Raw genomic sequence first — 15,361 nt, forward strand, 5'->3', positions numbered from 1 at the left:
GTGTGGACTGTGCCATCTGTGGGAAATCCCAGGGCAAATGTTTACATTTTGTATACACTGACAAACTCCTTCCTCTAATTTGCCTAATCAGTAATAGCATTTCTGAGTTTTGCCTTCTTTTTGTGGGTGTGTGACTTTTTGTTTTTTATCTGCATTTATTCGTATTCTAATAAAAGCATTTAAATGTGAACAATATCCTGGTCTTGGTACATTTTAAATGCATACCCTAGATTCAAGGAAACTGAAGGGTACTAAGAACACCCAACCCAATAGCCATTGTTACATGATCAGTTTTGCTTTTGGCTAAAGAAATAGCAGTGAAGGCCCCTTTTGGCTCTTTTCATTAGGACTGTGTTAGGCTAAATATATCTGAAACCCAGTTTCCATCTTGTTTTATTTAACAAAAAACCCAGAAGTCATAAGCCACACTTGTGTTCTTTCAGTCTTTCTGTTCTGCCCACCTTTGCACATAGGTTTCCTTCTCATGGCCTCAAGATGGCTGTGCAGTTCAGCATCACATACCCACGCTGAGTAGAAAAAGAGGAAAGCACAAGAGAAAAGGCAGAGTCCATCCAAGTCTGCTTCTTTTGAAATGCGTCCCAAGAGATATACCCACTAATAACTGCTTACTTTTAGCTGGCCAGAATTGGTTCAAATTGCCACTCCTGGGAGTGTAGGAAGGTCTTTCACCTGAGCATGCTACTGCCCCAAACAAATCTAGGAAAGGGAGAAAAATACTGTGCCATCAGAAAAGTCATGACATATCTGCCAGTGCTTTTCTCTGCAAAATTGTGTCATGACTTTTCCGATGACAGGATGGGCTTTGGATAAGCAGTTACCACGCCTGCCACACATACCTTTCCCCTAGAAATAGCAAAAGCTTCAAATGTGGGACCAGCAGTTAGCGTAATGGCTATGTCGCTGAACTCCCATGTAGCCAATCACAGTTCGAGTCCTGGACCCGGTGGCTTAAACTCTCGCTGGGTGCGTGTGCGTGTGTGCCCAAGATCCCAAGAGGAGAATGGAGAAGGGATTGTGGTGTGGCCATCCCCCCTGGGGGGTGATTTCTCACTTTCTCTCTGTCTCTCCCTGTCTTTCTGGTGAGCGCACGCACCCTATAGCAAAAACCTCTCCAAAAAAAAAGGCTTCAAATGCTCACCCTATAGTGACACCCTATAGAACACTTGTTCTCTGATTCACCTGGTTCCTTGCAGGCAGCTTATTTCAATGTTAGTATTGCTATGCCTTAGGCTGTGATTTGTACAAAAGGCCCAAATTCCCTGTATTCTCACACTTAAAAAGTATACAGAAAAATTTACTTGGGAACCAGCAGTTAGCATAATGGCTATGTCGCTGGACTCCCACGTAGTCAACCACGGTTCGTGTCCTGGACCCGGTGGCTTAAAACTCACGCCAGGCGCGTGTGCGTGCGTGCTCAAGATCCCGAGAGGAGAATGGAGGAGAGGGGATTGCGGTGTGACCATCCCCCCTGGGGGGTGATTTCTCGCTTTCTGTCTCTATGTCTCTCTCTGTCTGTCTGGCGAGCACACGTGCCCTATAGTGAAAAAAACTTTCAAAAAAAAAATTTTACTTGAGCTTAAAAAAGCAATGGAGATGTGATGGGATATATGTTTCTTTTTTTACAAAATAATAATTAAATCCTGTATAGCGACTATGTCTGCCCCTCACAATATCCCTCTTTTAAACATGGGGAAAGGATATAGAGATGCTCAAAGTCACACAGCAGATAGGAGGGAGAGCCAGAATTTGAACCCTGGCTGACCATCTCCAGTGGCTGTCACCAACAATAGGACTGCATGTTGCCTGGCATGGTAGTGCAAACCTGATCCTGCACTTGCTGGATACTGGCTACCCATCAGGGCAGGAGCGCTCCCTTCTTAGGAAGAGCAGATGAAGATAAATAACTGGGCCAGCCCACAGTGTGGTGTTTAGGTGGCTGGATCCCACAGGGCTGCCTGCATTGCTGGAGTCCCATAACCTATGGCATGAGAAACACGGTGGGCACGTGTGCCTGAAGGACCAGAGTGACTCCATTTTGTTAAATGCACCTTGCTGAGAATCAGCACCATTTCAAGGAGGCAAGCTGATCACGTAAGAGAAGGTCTTAAGACCATCACCCCATCAGGGCTGGCCAATGATTAAAAAAAAAAAAAAAACCAGAGACCCGAAGTAACTTTCTTGCCAATCAGGAAAAAGACAACTATGCTTCTTGAAATCTACAGCCAATGTATAGCCGCCTGAGTGCATTCCTCAGCACCCCTCGACCTCCCCCCCAACCCCCACTCCCACCCCGCAACAGTCAAATAAAAACCCAGCCCAACTAACACGCGGGGCTCTCAACTCTGACCTGCTGTGTCAGATTGGGAGTCCCGGCTCGAGCCCAAATAAAAGCGACCCTTGTGTTCTTGCATCAGAATCGGCTCCTTGGTGGTCTTTTGAGAATTTCGCGACGGGGGCACAACATGCCTTCGTGCCCAAGTCCTGACATGAGGGCGGGGAAGGGATTGTGGCATGACCATCCCCCATAGGAGTGCTTTCTCACAGTCCCCTTTCTATCTTGTGAGTGTGCACATCCTCTAGCAAATTTTAAAAATTAAGAAAATAACTCAAGCGAATAGCAATTCTTTCCTACTTTATCAAAGTGTAGATGAGTGAAAATGATGTTTCCAAAGTCATCTACTGCTAACTCCCAGAATGTAGCAGAGGCGAACACAGTTAAGAGCACCACCTGTCCCCGTGAACTCATGTATTTACCTAATGCTTTCGCCTGTCATCTCCCACCGTGGAGCACTCTCTCCAGCCCCCTGTGCTTTGCGGGCCTCTGTTCATTCTTGTTTCAGAAAGGTCTTCTTCAGGCTCTCTTATTTTCTTTGTGGAACAGGCTCTCTTATTTGCTATGTTGGCATTTGCTTAGTTTCCTCCTGTACCTTTGGCAGAATTGTAAGGTTTTTTTTTCATTGTTTACTGTTTTCCTCCCTTTACCTCTGAAACCAGGTTCTCTGAGAGTAGAGAGCGTATCTCATGTACTTTCTACAGCTGGTTCTAGACCAGCAGGTATTGGCACTTTGGCCTCATGCTCTGATTACCTAAGCTTGCTTCTGTCAGCATGAGGGAAGACCACCATCCGCCTGACCACCATCCCCCTACTCCTCCCCACCAAAACCAACCAGGCGGCAAGACTGAACGGAGAGGAAGATCCAAGTCCCCAACTCAGAGGCCAGAGCAAGGGAACTGGGAGGTAGGGGAGCGAACACCACAGGGGTTAGAATGTCTGTGAAGTTGGAAACCTGAGTCCAGAGAATAGCAATCCCAGACGACGGGGCTGGTGGCAAAGTACCAGGCTCACTATAGTCACCCAGGATGCGAGGCCGAGGGCCTGGTGGACCCACTTGTTCACCTGCCAGTGACGTAGGCGTTCACCATATGTGATGGATGCAGAGCACAGTTATGTGTGTGAATGGGTGATTTTTCTTTTCCTTCCTTCTCTTCTCCTGTTCATAGGATGTAACTTTCATCCCTTTCTTTGCCGAGTACTTCATCTCATCCACTCTCTGCTCACCTCTAGTGCAGCCCAGCTGTCGCCTTGCCATGCCGAGCTCTCACCTGCCAGCCTGCAGATGCCCTGCTCCTTTCTTCTGGAGCTTTCCCCACTTCTCCCCACCTCCCACACGTACAACTTCCTGTGGATGGAGATTAAGTCCTGACATTTCGGGAGATACAATTCTGCTCAGATCAGATACAACAGTTCTTTGGAAAATGTAGTCACTTCAGGGCAAGGTGTGGTGTCTGGTGGCCAGAACTGGCAAGGAGTTCCTATAAAAGCACTGCTGCTGAATTAGTGCCTTTTTTTTTTTTTGAGGAGTTTTTTTGCTATAGGGCGTGTGTGCTCCCCAGAAAGACAGAGAGACAGAAAGTGAGAAATCACCCCCCGGGGGGGTGGCCATGCCACAATCCCTTCTCCATTCTCCTCTTGGGATCTTGGGCACACACGCACATGCACCTGGCATGAGTTTAAGTCACTGGGTCTGGGACTCGAACCGCAGTCGACCACATGGGAGTCCAGCGACATAGCCATTACGCCAACCGCTGGTCCCTGAATTAATGCTTTAATAGGCTTTTATAGGCAATCTTAGTAAGCCACCTCTTTCCTCCACAGCTTCATTCATATGGGGGATATCTGTACAAATTTATACAAATGAGAATATTTCATTTTCAACCTACATCAAGTCAAAGATCATGGTTTCATTCTTTTACACATATGTTCTGAAATCAAGCTTGGGATTGTAATTTTTTTTGAATTCAAAATTTGTAGAGCTTTGAAAAAAATTAGTTTCTTTGTTCTTTTCTTTTTTAATCAGAATTTCATGAAAGGAAACAACTCTCTGGGTGCAGTAAGATGTCTAAGGTTTTCAGAGCTGATGTGAGAAAACTGTTAGTGTGCTTTTGATCTGTTTGTTTCATAGTTCTTTAATCTCTAGCAAAAGTATTTGTGTAATTCTGGATATGACAGTTTTGATTTCCTATAAAAGCACTGCTGAAGGTAATTTGAAAAAAATAAATAAAACAAAAAAACTTCATGAAACTCAAGACTTATGTACTTAAATAACAGCCAAAGCCATAAACTCCCAGAAAATATGTTAGAATTCAACTGTACCATGAGTGAGGTCAGTCATTCTGAAAAATGCATAATTCCCCCAATGGTGCTGCCACCGGGATTTGACCCAAAACTGCTACTCACTGCAGCAGGAGCAACAGCCAAAGTAGAACTACTAGATGCAGACGGATTCTTTCTTAAGAAGTCTGGCACACTGAATGGAAAAAATAAATTATAAAAAGATAATCTGCTTGTGTTTAACACATTTTATCCAACACGAACTACACAGGAATATTAAAGTTCCCTAAGTAGAAAATTGAGATGTTTTTATTGGTTAAAAGAAACCACCTCAAATGTATTCCAAAAGACAATGAGGAAAATATTTTCCATAGAAGCAGACAGCTGGGCAGACTTTGTTTTGTTATTTTTGGTTTCATGGTTGGGAGTATGCACTGACCAGAAAGAGAAAAAAGGAAATAGAAATCACAGCCTGGGGGAGATGGCCATGCCACAATCCCTTCTCCGTTCTCCTCTCAGGATTTCGGGCACACATGCACACAAACCCAATGTGATTTTCAAGCCGTTGCATCAGAGACTTGAACCTCGCAGTCAACCACGTGGGATCCAGCACCTTAACCTCCATACCACCTGCTGGCCTAGTTGGGTAGACTGTTAAACTTGCAAACAGCAAAAAAGTGCATCCAGTATGTGGTGCCAGCACTGATGGAGGTTAGAATGGGAGACTGACTAGCAACACCATTTTCCTGTCTTGTCAAAGAGCAACCATTAGCCTGAGACACAGCCACTCAGCAAAGGGTTATAAACTTGAAGTCTGAGCGTGAGCAGGAGAGGATGACTTAGTTAAGCAGGCTCACTGTCATCCTTGAGCAACTTAATCATTTCTCAGAAATTAGCAATCCTTTGCATTTAAGAATGAAGCCCATAGAATCAGCAGATAGTGTAATGGTTATATTGCTGGACTCCCAAGTAGTTGACTATAGTTCGAGTCCTGGAAATGGTGACTTAAAACTCATGCCAGCATTTGTGCATGCATGTCCAAAAATCCCGAGGAGAAAGGAGAAGGGATTGCAGTGTGGCCATCTCCCCTTGGGGGGTGGTGGTGGTGTGATTTCTCACTTTCTATCTCTCTGTCTCTCTGGTGAGTGCATGTGCCCTATAGCAAAAATCTCTAAAAATAAGTAAAAAGATTGAAGCCCATGGGTGTTATAGTATGAGAAATGAAAAAAGTCTCTAAAAGAAATGTGTTGTGCCACAATCACTGTTAGGTATTTCTAGATGAAGTTTAGTCACGTTGCATTCCTTCTCTTTGGAAGAGTATCCAACTCTGGTTGTCAGATGGCAAGAGGACATGATATATACTGGGTTGTCAGGGAAGCCATGATACATTTTTTAATAGAAAGACAAAAATACGTTGTGAGTTTCTCAGCAAACTACTATTAAAAGTAATACTTTAGCAAATAATACAAGTGAGGCAGAAAGAGTAGTGGGAAGTAACATAACCTTGAGTTTAACTTCTAGCCCACTACTGACTAGTTGTGACTTGGGGCAACCAGCTAACTTTGAAACTGCTTCCTTCCCTGTAAAATGGAGATTATACCATTTACCTCACAAACTGTGTGTGAGAAGTTGGCAAAATAATGTAACAAAACACCAACAATGCTCACTTCTTTTTTAGGACACAAACTCAACAGATGTGGTAACTATTGCCACCCTTGGTCCAAAGAGATGGATATAGTGGTAAATACTCCACTTTTTCTCATTAAAGAAAAAAAAAGTTAGAAAAGAAGAAAGTAAAGCTGCAGGTGGTAGAAATTAATAAGGAACACACAGAACTTTAAAACCTTAGAGGTCTTGTACTTAAAGCCTGCCTTATGGCTGGGGGATGCAGTGATATCAAGGAATGGATGTTGGGAGGTAAGGAATTTAGGCTATCATTGTAATGGACAGTGAAGAACAGATCTGGGGCACATTTAGAATTGAGAAAACCTTGTTCTAATAAGAGACCTGAAAAACCAGTATCTGCTAGCCCAGTGTCATAGCAGGAAACAAAGCAAATTTCCCTTCCCGGATTGTGGATTGAAAGGAAGTTACCCAACAAGAGGCTTGGCTAAATATGAAGAAACTACCAAGAACACAATATATGAGATATTAAGTTATAGAGGGTAATACAGTGAGGCAGAAAGAGTAGTGGGAAGTAACATAACCTTGAGTTTAACTTCTAGCCCACTACTGACTAGTTGTGACTTGGGGCAACCAGCTAACTTTGAAACTGCTTCCTTCCCTGTAAAATGGAGATTATACCATTTACCTCACAAACTGTGTGTGAGAAGTTGGCAAAATAATGTAACAAAACACCAACAATGCTCACTTCTTTTTTAGGACACAAACTCAACAGATGTGGTAACTATTGCCACCCTTGGTCCAAAGAGATGGATATAGTGGTAAATACTCCACTTTTTCTCATTAAAGAAAAAAAAAGTTAGAAAAGAAGAAAGTAAAGCTGCAGGTGGTAGAAATTAATAAGGAACACACAGAACTTTAAAACCTTAGAGGTCTTGGACTTAAAGCCTGCCTTATGGCTGGGGGATGCAGTGATATCAAGGAATGGATGTTGGGAGGTAAGGAATTTAGGCTATCATTGTAATGGACAGTGAAGAACAGATCTGGGGCACATTTAGAATTGAGAAAACCTTGTTCTAATAAGAGACCTGAAAAACCAGTATCTGCTAGCCCAGTGTCATAGCAGGAAACAAAGCAAATTTCCCTTCCCGGATTGTGGATTGAAAGGAAGTTACCCAACAAGAGGCTTGGCTAAATATGAAGAAACTACCAAGAACACAATATATGAGATATTAAGTTATAGAGGGTAGACTGAAAACTAATAGCAGGCTAAGAAGGAAACAGAAGAAATAGGAGATGGACATTATTTAAGAAGAAAACAAGGGGCCAGCAGATGGCATAGCAGTTACATTACTGGACTCCCACATTCAAGTCTTGAACCCAGTGGCTTGAAATTCACAGTGGTTTGAAATTCACTGAGGGAGAAGGGAGGAGAAGGGATTATGGCGTGGCCATCCCCGCCTGGGGGAGGTGATTTCTCATTTTCCTTTTGTCTGTCTCTGTCTCTCTCCTGTGAGCACAATGCACCCTAAGACAAAAACCTCATTTAAAAAAAAAAAAAAAGAAAGAAAAAGAAAATGAAGGGGGTCCAGATGGTGGCACAGTGGTAAAATGTAATCCTCTGCAAGGCAGTCTCACATGGTAAGGTTCCCAGCCCAAGTCCAGAGACCTTCCTGAGTAAACCAGGCATACACATGCCCCTGATCCAGAATTAGCTGATCACAGCATCAGAATCATGTTGGGGCTCTCTCTCTCTCTGAAGAAATAAACAAATTTTAAAAAGAATGAGATATTTCAAGGACTGGTTGAAGATAATTTGTTTTTGCTATAGGGCATGTACGTTTGCCAAAAAGAGACAGAGAGTAGGGGAGTGAAAAATCACCCTGCAGGAGGGAATGGCCATGTTGCAACCCCTTCTCCTTCATTCTCCTCTTGGGAAGTTGGGCAGGCACACACATGAATCAAGTTGCTGGATCCCAGACTTGAACGATGCTGTTGGCCACGTGAGATCCAGTGCCTTAACCACCATGCCACCTGGTAGTCCAAAGACAGGCATTTTCAATTTAAGGAGTACCTTGAGACCCAGACAGAATAGAAATTAATAAACATCTAGGTACGTATTAGTGAAACTCAAAAGTGATAAGAAAATGTATATTCTTCAAAGATAAGACCAATTGATATCTAACTTTTTAAAAATAATAGATGTCATAACATGACGACATAACTACAAAATGCTGAGAAAAGGTAACTAGCACTTAGAATTCCATGTCTAATTTCTCTCTAAAACTAGCATAAATAGTAACACACTTTTCATGCTTGCCAGGACTTAGAAAAATGTACTGTGTGTAGACTGTCACTGAGGAGTCTAATGGTACAAAACATCTTGAAGTATTCAATGAGAAATAGTGGACAAAGAAATGTACGAAACACGTCAGTAAATCAGTAAGTTACACGTTCAGAAAACTTCAGGTTTCTTTTCAGTTTTTCTATTTTTTAGCTTGCATTCGTCAGAGAGAAACAAAAGTGAGAAATCACAATCCCTTTTCTACTTTCCTGTTGGGATTTTGGGCACGCGTGCACTCGGTGTGTTTTCAGGTCACTGGGTTTGGGACTTAGTGCCACTGGCCACATGAGATCTGGCTGCTTTAACCACTGTAACACCTGGCTGGCCCAATAACTTGGGTCTTTAAAAACAAGATTTAACTGAAGTAGTAACCCTTGACATGGAATGTGGGTCAGAAAGATAATTTGGAGGGAAGTAAAAGTTCTGGTGAGATATATGTCTTAAATAAAAAGATACTTGGGCCAGCCAGTAGTATGGTCATTAAGGTGGCTGGATCCCACATGGCCATCTATGCGATGCCAGTCCGAGACCTGGTGGCTTGATAAACACGTCAGATGTGTGTGTGCGCTTGCCTAAAATCCTCAAAGGAGAGGGAAATGGAGAAGAGACAGTGATGTGACCATCTCCCATTGGGTGGTGGTGGTGGTGGTGGGGGTGGGGGTGCTTTCTCACTTTTTCTCTAGTAAATTAAAGAAAAAAAGTAAATAGACTACATTCACATATTTAGTAGAGAAGACTATCCTAAAGGATAAACTGAATGAAAAAACAAGTTCAGAAAACATGTATCTTATAAATTTTCATTATAATACTTGAAATAGTACATTTTGTTTATGAGTATCTATACACAAGTGTGTAAGTGTAAAAATGAGATAAAAAAGACATCACTAAATTGAGAACTTCTTGGTAGGGGAGAGGGAAATGTGACTGAAAGTACCTCGGTTTCAGTTGTATTATTTTGCTTTGTTCTTTAAGAAAGAATTACCAGTGATTGATAATGGGTAGACAGTCTCATTTGCTACAACAAACATTCCAATAGGCACAGGGCACAGGGCATGGCATATACCTGTTACCTGCCTTCTGCAATGTTGTCTCCAACAACCCAACAAAGAAGATACTTCCTTTTTATTATAAAGAAACTTATTCAGATGTAGTTAGAAGCTTCTTAGAAACAAAGAATTTTCAAGCAATATAATCATGTGAATGTGATTGCTGTGCATTGTTCCTCCCTGACCTCCGTTTTTTTTTTTGTTTGTTTGTTTTTTTTTAAATTTTCCAGAGTGCTCATGCATTTGCCAGAGACAGACAGACAGAAGGGAAGGAGAAAATAGCTCCCCAATGGGATGTGGTCATGCAGCAATCCTTTCCTTCCATTTCTCTATCCTGTTAGAATTTTGGACATGCATATACACATGCCCAGCATGTTTTTCAGTTCACTGGGGCTAGGATTCAAATCTCAGGGTCAGTCACATGGGATCGAGCTCCCTCATCAATTAGGCAGTGGAGCCAGTCAGAGGATTGCTGTACTTTCTACTAGTTATCATTTGTCACCTATTATAACTCACTGGAGATTTTTAAAATCCTGTGTTTTCTCAATGAGAATGCTATCAATGAGTAAATTCTTGACTATAGTAGGGAAATAAAAGTATAGTATTTCAGAAATAAAAGTAAATTTAGGGATAAGTTACAGATCTCAACTGAGCTATCCGTAGGGTGATCTTATCCAATCTGGGGTACTTTAAAGAGGAAAAGTGAATGATACTCATAATAATTCTGGAACGAGTACAAATTCAATTGGCTGAGCAAACTGGCAATTAAGAGAGGCCTATCAGGACCAGCAGATGACAAAATAGTTACATCACTAGACTCCCACATAGTTGACTGCAGTTTGATCCCAGACCTGGCGGCTTAGAAGTCCTGCTGGGCGCATGTGTGTGCATGCCCAAAATACCAAGAGGAGAAAGGATTGCAGCATGGCCATACCCCCAGAGGGGTGGTTTCTCACTTTCTGTCTCTCTGATGAGGGTACATGCCCTATAGCAAAAATATCTCAAAAAAAAAAAAAAAAAAAGTGACCCTATCTGTATTGGTCATCTTCTGCTGTGTAAATAATTACCCCAAACATCAGTGGATTAAAACAACTGTGGGTCAGGAATCCAGGAGTGGCTTAGCTGGTTATCTGTAGTTCTCTCTCACAAGGCTGCGACAAGAGCTGAAGTCATGTCAGGGCTCTACTGGGAGAGAATGTACTTTCGAGGTCATTCCGGTGGTTTCTGGTAAGCTTCAGTGCCTGGCTGGCTGTTATCTGATATAAACATATCCTTGCCATATGTTTCTTTCCATACAGCAGCTTACAGCATGGCACATAGCTTCCCTTGGACTGGGCAAGAGAGGAAGCACCTGAAGTGGAAGCCACAGTATTTTTGTAACCTAACCTCAGAAGTGACATCCCACCACCTCTGCTCTGTTCTGTTCATTACAAGAAAATCTGTAAGCCCAATTCACATTCAAGGGGAGATTATACCAGGGCATGAAGACAAGGAATGTGGAGATCACTGGGGGCCATCTTAGAGGAGGCCCAGGATGCTATCCAGCAGCTTACCAACAGGTCATAGTCAGCTGTCCTAGATATTAAAGAATTAGTTTTAAAATAGAAGTTTTAAATACAAAATTAAAAGGCCAATTAAATTCAATTCCGTATCTATTGATAGGCTAAGGAAGTTAGGAAAACATATCAGTCAGGGTAGGCTAGATCACGCTGTTCTAACAACTTAAAATCTTTAGGGGCAGGAAGATTTACTCCTTGCTCATGTTCCATATCTATCACATGGTGGCCAGAGGTCCTCTTATTCTCATTCTGAGATCTAGGATGACAGAAAAGTCCTATCTGGGGTGCCATTCATCTCCATGGAAAAAAGAAAACTCTGGAGGGCATGAATTGCTCTGGCTAGAAATGATGTTTCTGCTCACAACTAACTGGCAAGCTGGCCAACATGACCCCACTCAAACATAAGCAGGCTACAAGATGTAATCCTGTCACATGCACATCAGGGCCAGACATATCTTGTCAACAGTACAAGTAACTACTACAATCCATTCTTCTGTTACTACATATTCATTCCACTCTTGTTTCCTACTGGAACTCCTAGAGTGATTATAATTAAAAGAAAGAATTAGGACTTTACCTTAAAGAAATTATAAAAAAGGGAAAGTATTGGGAACCATCAATTAACGTAATGGCTATGTCGCTGGACTCTCACGTAGTCGACTGCGGTTTGCGTCCCGGAGCCGGTGGCTTAAAACTCACGCCAGGCGCGTGTGCGTGCGTGCCCAAGATCCCGAGAGGAGAATGGAGGAGAAGGGACTGTGGCGTGACCATCCCCCCTGGAGGGTGATTTCTCGCTTTCTGTCTCTATGTCTCTCTGTCTGTCTGGCGAATGCACGTGCCCTATAGCGGAAAACCTCTCCCCCCCCCCAAAAAAAATAGGGAAAGTATTAGGATATGGGGCATATGAGGGGATCTTAAAAATTTATGGAAAATGCCTATTACATAAACACTGTACATGGATTTCAATTGCTTTTCCACCAAAATAAATGCATATCATACTTTTATTCTATTTTTCCACAAACCTTTTAAGTCTCCTGTATACTGTTAGAAATCATGTAAAATGGGACCAGCCATGGTGGTGCAGTGCTAACGCAATGATCTGCAAAGCTAAGGCTATATGGGACGGTCCTGGGCTCACATTCTGAGGTCTCCCTGTGCACTATGCAACTGTGATCTGGCTGGGAGGGGCTGAGGGTAGTATCATAGCATGGCAACCCTGTTGGGGGTGTCTGCTGTTGCCCTCTCTCATGAAATAAAAAAAAAGACTGTAACATGGTATAAACTACTTTGAACATTCACTTTCATTTTTCTTGAGTAAATAACTACTAGTGAGAGGGACTATATGCTAAATACACATTTAATTTTGTAAAAAGCTGTCAAACTGCTTTCCAAACACAATGGTTCATAGCAGCTTTATTCATAATAACAAAACCCTAGAAACAAATATCCATCAATAGATGAACAAACAAACTGAGGCATCTCCACGTATAATGGATTCCTTGGCAAGACATTCATATTTTGGTGCTGTCCATTTTTTTTTTTTGCATTTTGTTTTCACAATCATATTTAGTTCCAAGAATTTTAATCTTACATTACTCTTCACCTAGTTGCCTGTTTTTATTCTATCGATGCAATGAAATTTCATACTTGAGATATAGTTGTAAAACTCTTCTTAGTCTTTCATTCATTTACTCAAAATCAGTCATCCGGTCTGCTTTGTTTGGTCTTTTTAAGTTGCTTTTGATTTCTTGTGACCACTGGCAAGTATTTATTTTTTTCTTCTGAGTAGAATGGGATTAAGCCAGGTTACTAAATATCAGTTCCTTATAGGGATTATAGAGGGCTGGTTGTGGGGCCCATCCAGCAGTCAGTGGGCAAGCAAGGGTAACTCTTCCCAATGTAAACTGGTGGTGGATGGGCACAAATCAGGGGTGAAGAAGAATGGGGAAAGGTTTGATTCCTAATATACAAATAGCAGACAATAGGCAAGTCAGAGATCTACACCCAACTCTTTTTAAGTAGGATCTATACTGAAATCCAAAGCTTTAAGGATATAAACAGGGGCCATTTCTGTTAGCTCAACTGTCACAACAAGGTTGGAAGAGAGAGAAGCATGTCTGTTTAGATTGCCAGCTTCCCAAAGTTCACCACATATCTCAAAACCTATAAGCATGCATGTATTTGTTGAATGAAGCATATTAGAATATGGTTAGTTCTAAAACTAGAGGTTCTGTCTGCTCTAATTAGAAAGTAATAATAAAAAAAGCTACCCATATTAAAGTGATTACATCATCACTATAATCTACCAAATGCAATAAATTCTTGTGGGGGAAAAAAGCTCATCTTTCCAACTTAAGTCTGAGAGAGAACCAGATATTTTGTATCTCCTAAAGACAACCAAACCACTTAGGAATAGGTCTTACTGATGTAAGAGAAGAACAAAGAGAAAAAAAATCAAATCTGAATCTGGTTATGCTTCTAACTACCAAATTCAAATAAAGAAAAACACATTACACTACAGAGTGACATTAACTAAGTCTATTCTGTCAGAAATCCTTCAACATAAACAAGTAAATTTCACAAATTGCAAGAAAGGTGAAGAAAGGGAAAAAAATACACAGTTTAAAAGATACTTAAGATAATAGTATTTAATCACAATGTGAGGTCTTTATTATTAGGATCCTGACTCAGACAAACTAAAAATAAAATATACATGACCTTTGAGACAATGGAAATTGGAACATTTACTAGATATCTGATGATGTAAAAAAATCAGTTAAATTTTTATATGGGTAACGAAGACTATTGTGGTTATGCTTTCTTGAAGTCCCTATATCTTGATACAAGAACTGTTTATGTAACAACAGTTCATAACTTTAAAAAAGTTCAGAAATAATAAGAAATTGAGCTGGCCCCACAGTGCAGTGGTTAAGTGCTACATAAAGACACAACACAAATCGTACATGGCCAACCAGGGTTCAAGTCCCAGTCTCCACTGCTCCTATGCAGAGTGAATGGCTAGGGTCTTTCACAGAGAACTGGAGGAAAAAGAGTTACGGCATGAACAGGATCTGTTGCGGGGTGGGGTGTGCTCTCTCTGTCTCGTGTATGCACAAATACAGCCTCTGGCCTATCAAATAATAATAATTAAAAAATTGCTGAGTCCTAGACCATTCCTGACACTTGTGAAAAACTAGGTTAAGATATAGCCAGCCTTTACTAGTCTATCAAGTTACAGCAGAGTTGAGACAATGCAGAACTATAGGAATCAGTTATTTCGCTAATAAAGGTGGTAGAACAAGTTTAGTTCAAGTAGCTGAGAGACATGGGATGTCTTCGAAAAGCTCGTGGCAGATATATATTATGAAAAAACCATACATGAATTTCAAAATATTTGCATCAAAATAAATCATACTTTAATTTCATCATTCCATGACTTTTTGACTTTTCTTTCTATAGACATGTGACCAATGCCAGAGGCAATACAACACTGGATGATGCAATTTAATGATTCATTTTCAATCTATGAAGGTCCTAAATTTGATTCTTCAAAATGAACATGATTCCAGTGCCTATAACTAATCCTAAGTGACAAAAGCTCCAGTCACTATGCTGTTTCCCAGAACCTGATTTTGAATTTAATAGCATGCAGGAAAAAAACCTGAAAACTGAATCTGGTTTGCCATATATCTATGAGTGATAGTCTATTTAATTTAAAAATAAAGATCAGCTCCAGAGTCACAGTGCCCAATTTTACAACACAGCTCTCTGCCATATGCTTGTATAATCTTTGCCAAGTTACTTAATCATTTGGTACCACTGATATTCATGCAGAAGACGTGAATAACAGTACCTGCCTGTTAAGAGTTGTTAGAAGAATTAAATGAATATACATAAAAATGTATGCAATACTAATACAAAGTAAATATTCAGTAAATGTTGGCTATGTATGTGTCTCTGAGTTTGGGGTAGAAAGACTAACTCTATCATATTAAAACTCTTCTCTGAGGACCAGCAGTTGGCATAATGGCTATGTCGCTGGACTCCCATGAAGTCGACTGCAGTTCAAGTCCCAGACCCGGTGGCTTAAACTCACGCTGGGCACATGTGTGTGTGTGCCCAAGATCCTGAGAGGAGAATGAAAGAGAAGAGACTG

Source organism: Tupaia chinensis, unplaced genomic scaffold, assembly GCF_000334495.1.
Source record: "Tupaia chinensis unplaced genomic scaffold, TupChi_1.0 Scaffold000121_1, whole genome shotgun sequence".
Lineage (NCBI taxonomy): Eukaryota > Metazoa > Chordata > Mammalia > Scandentia > Tupaiidae > Tupaia > Tupaia belangeri.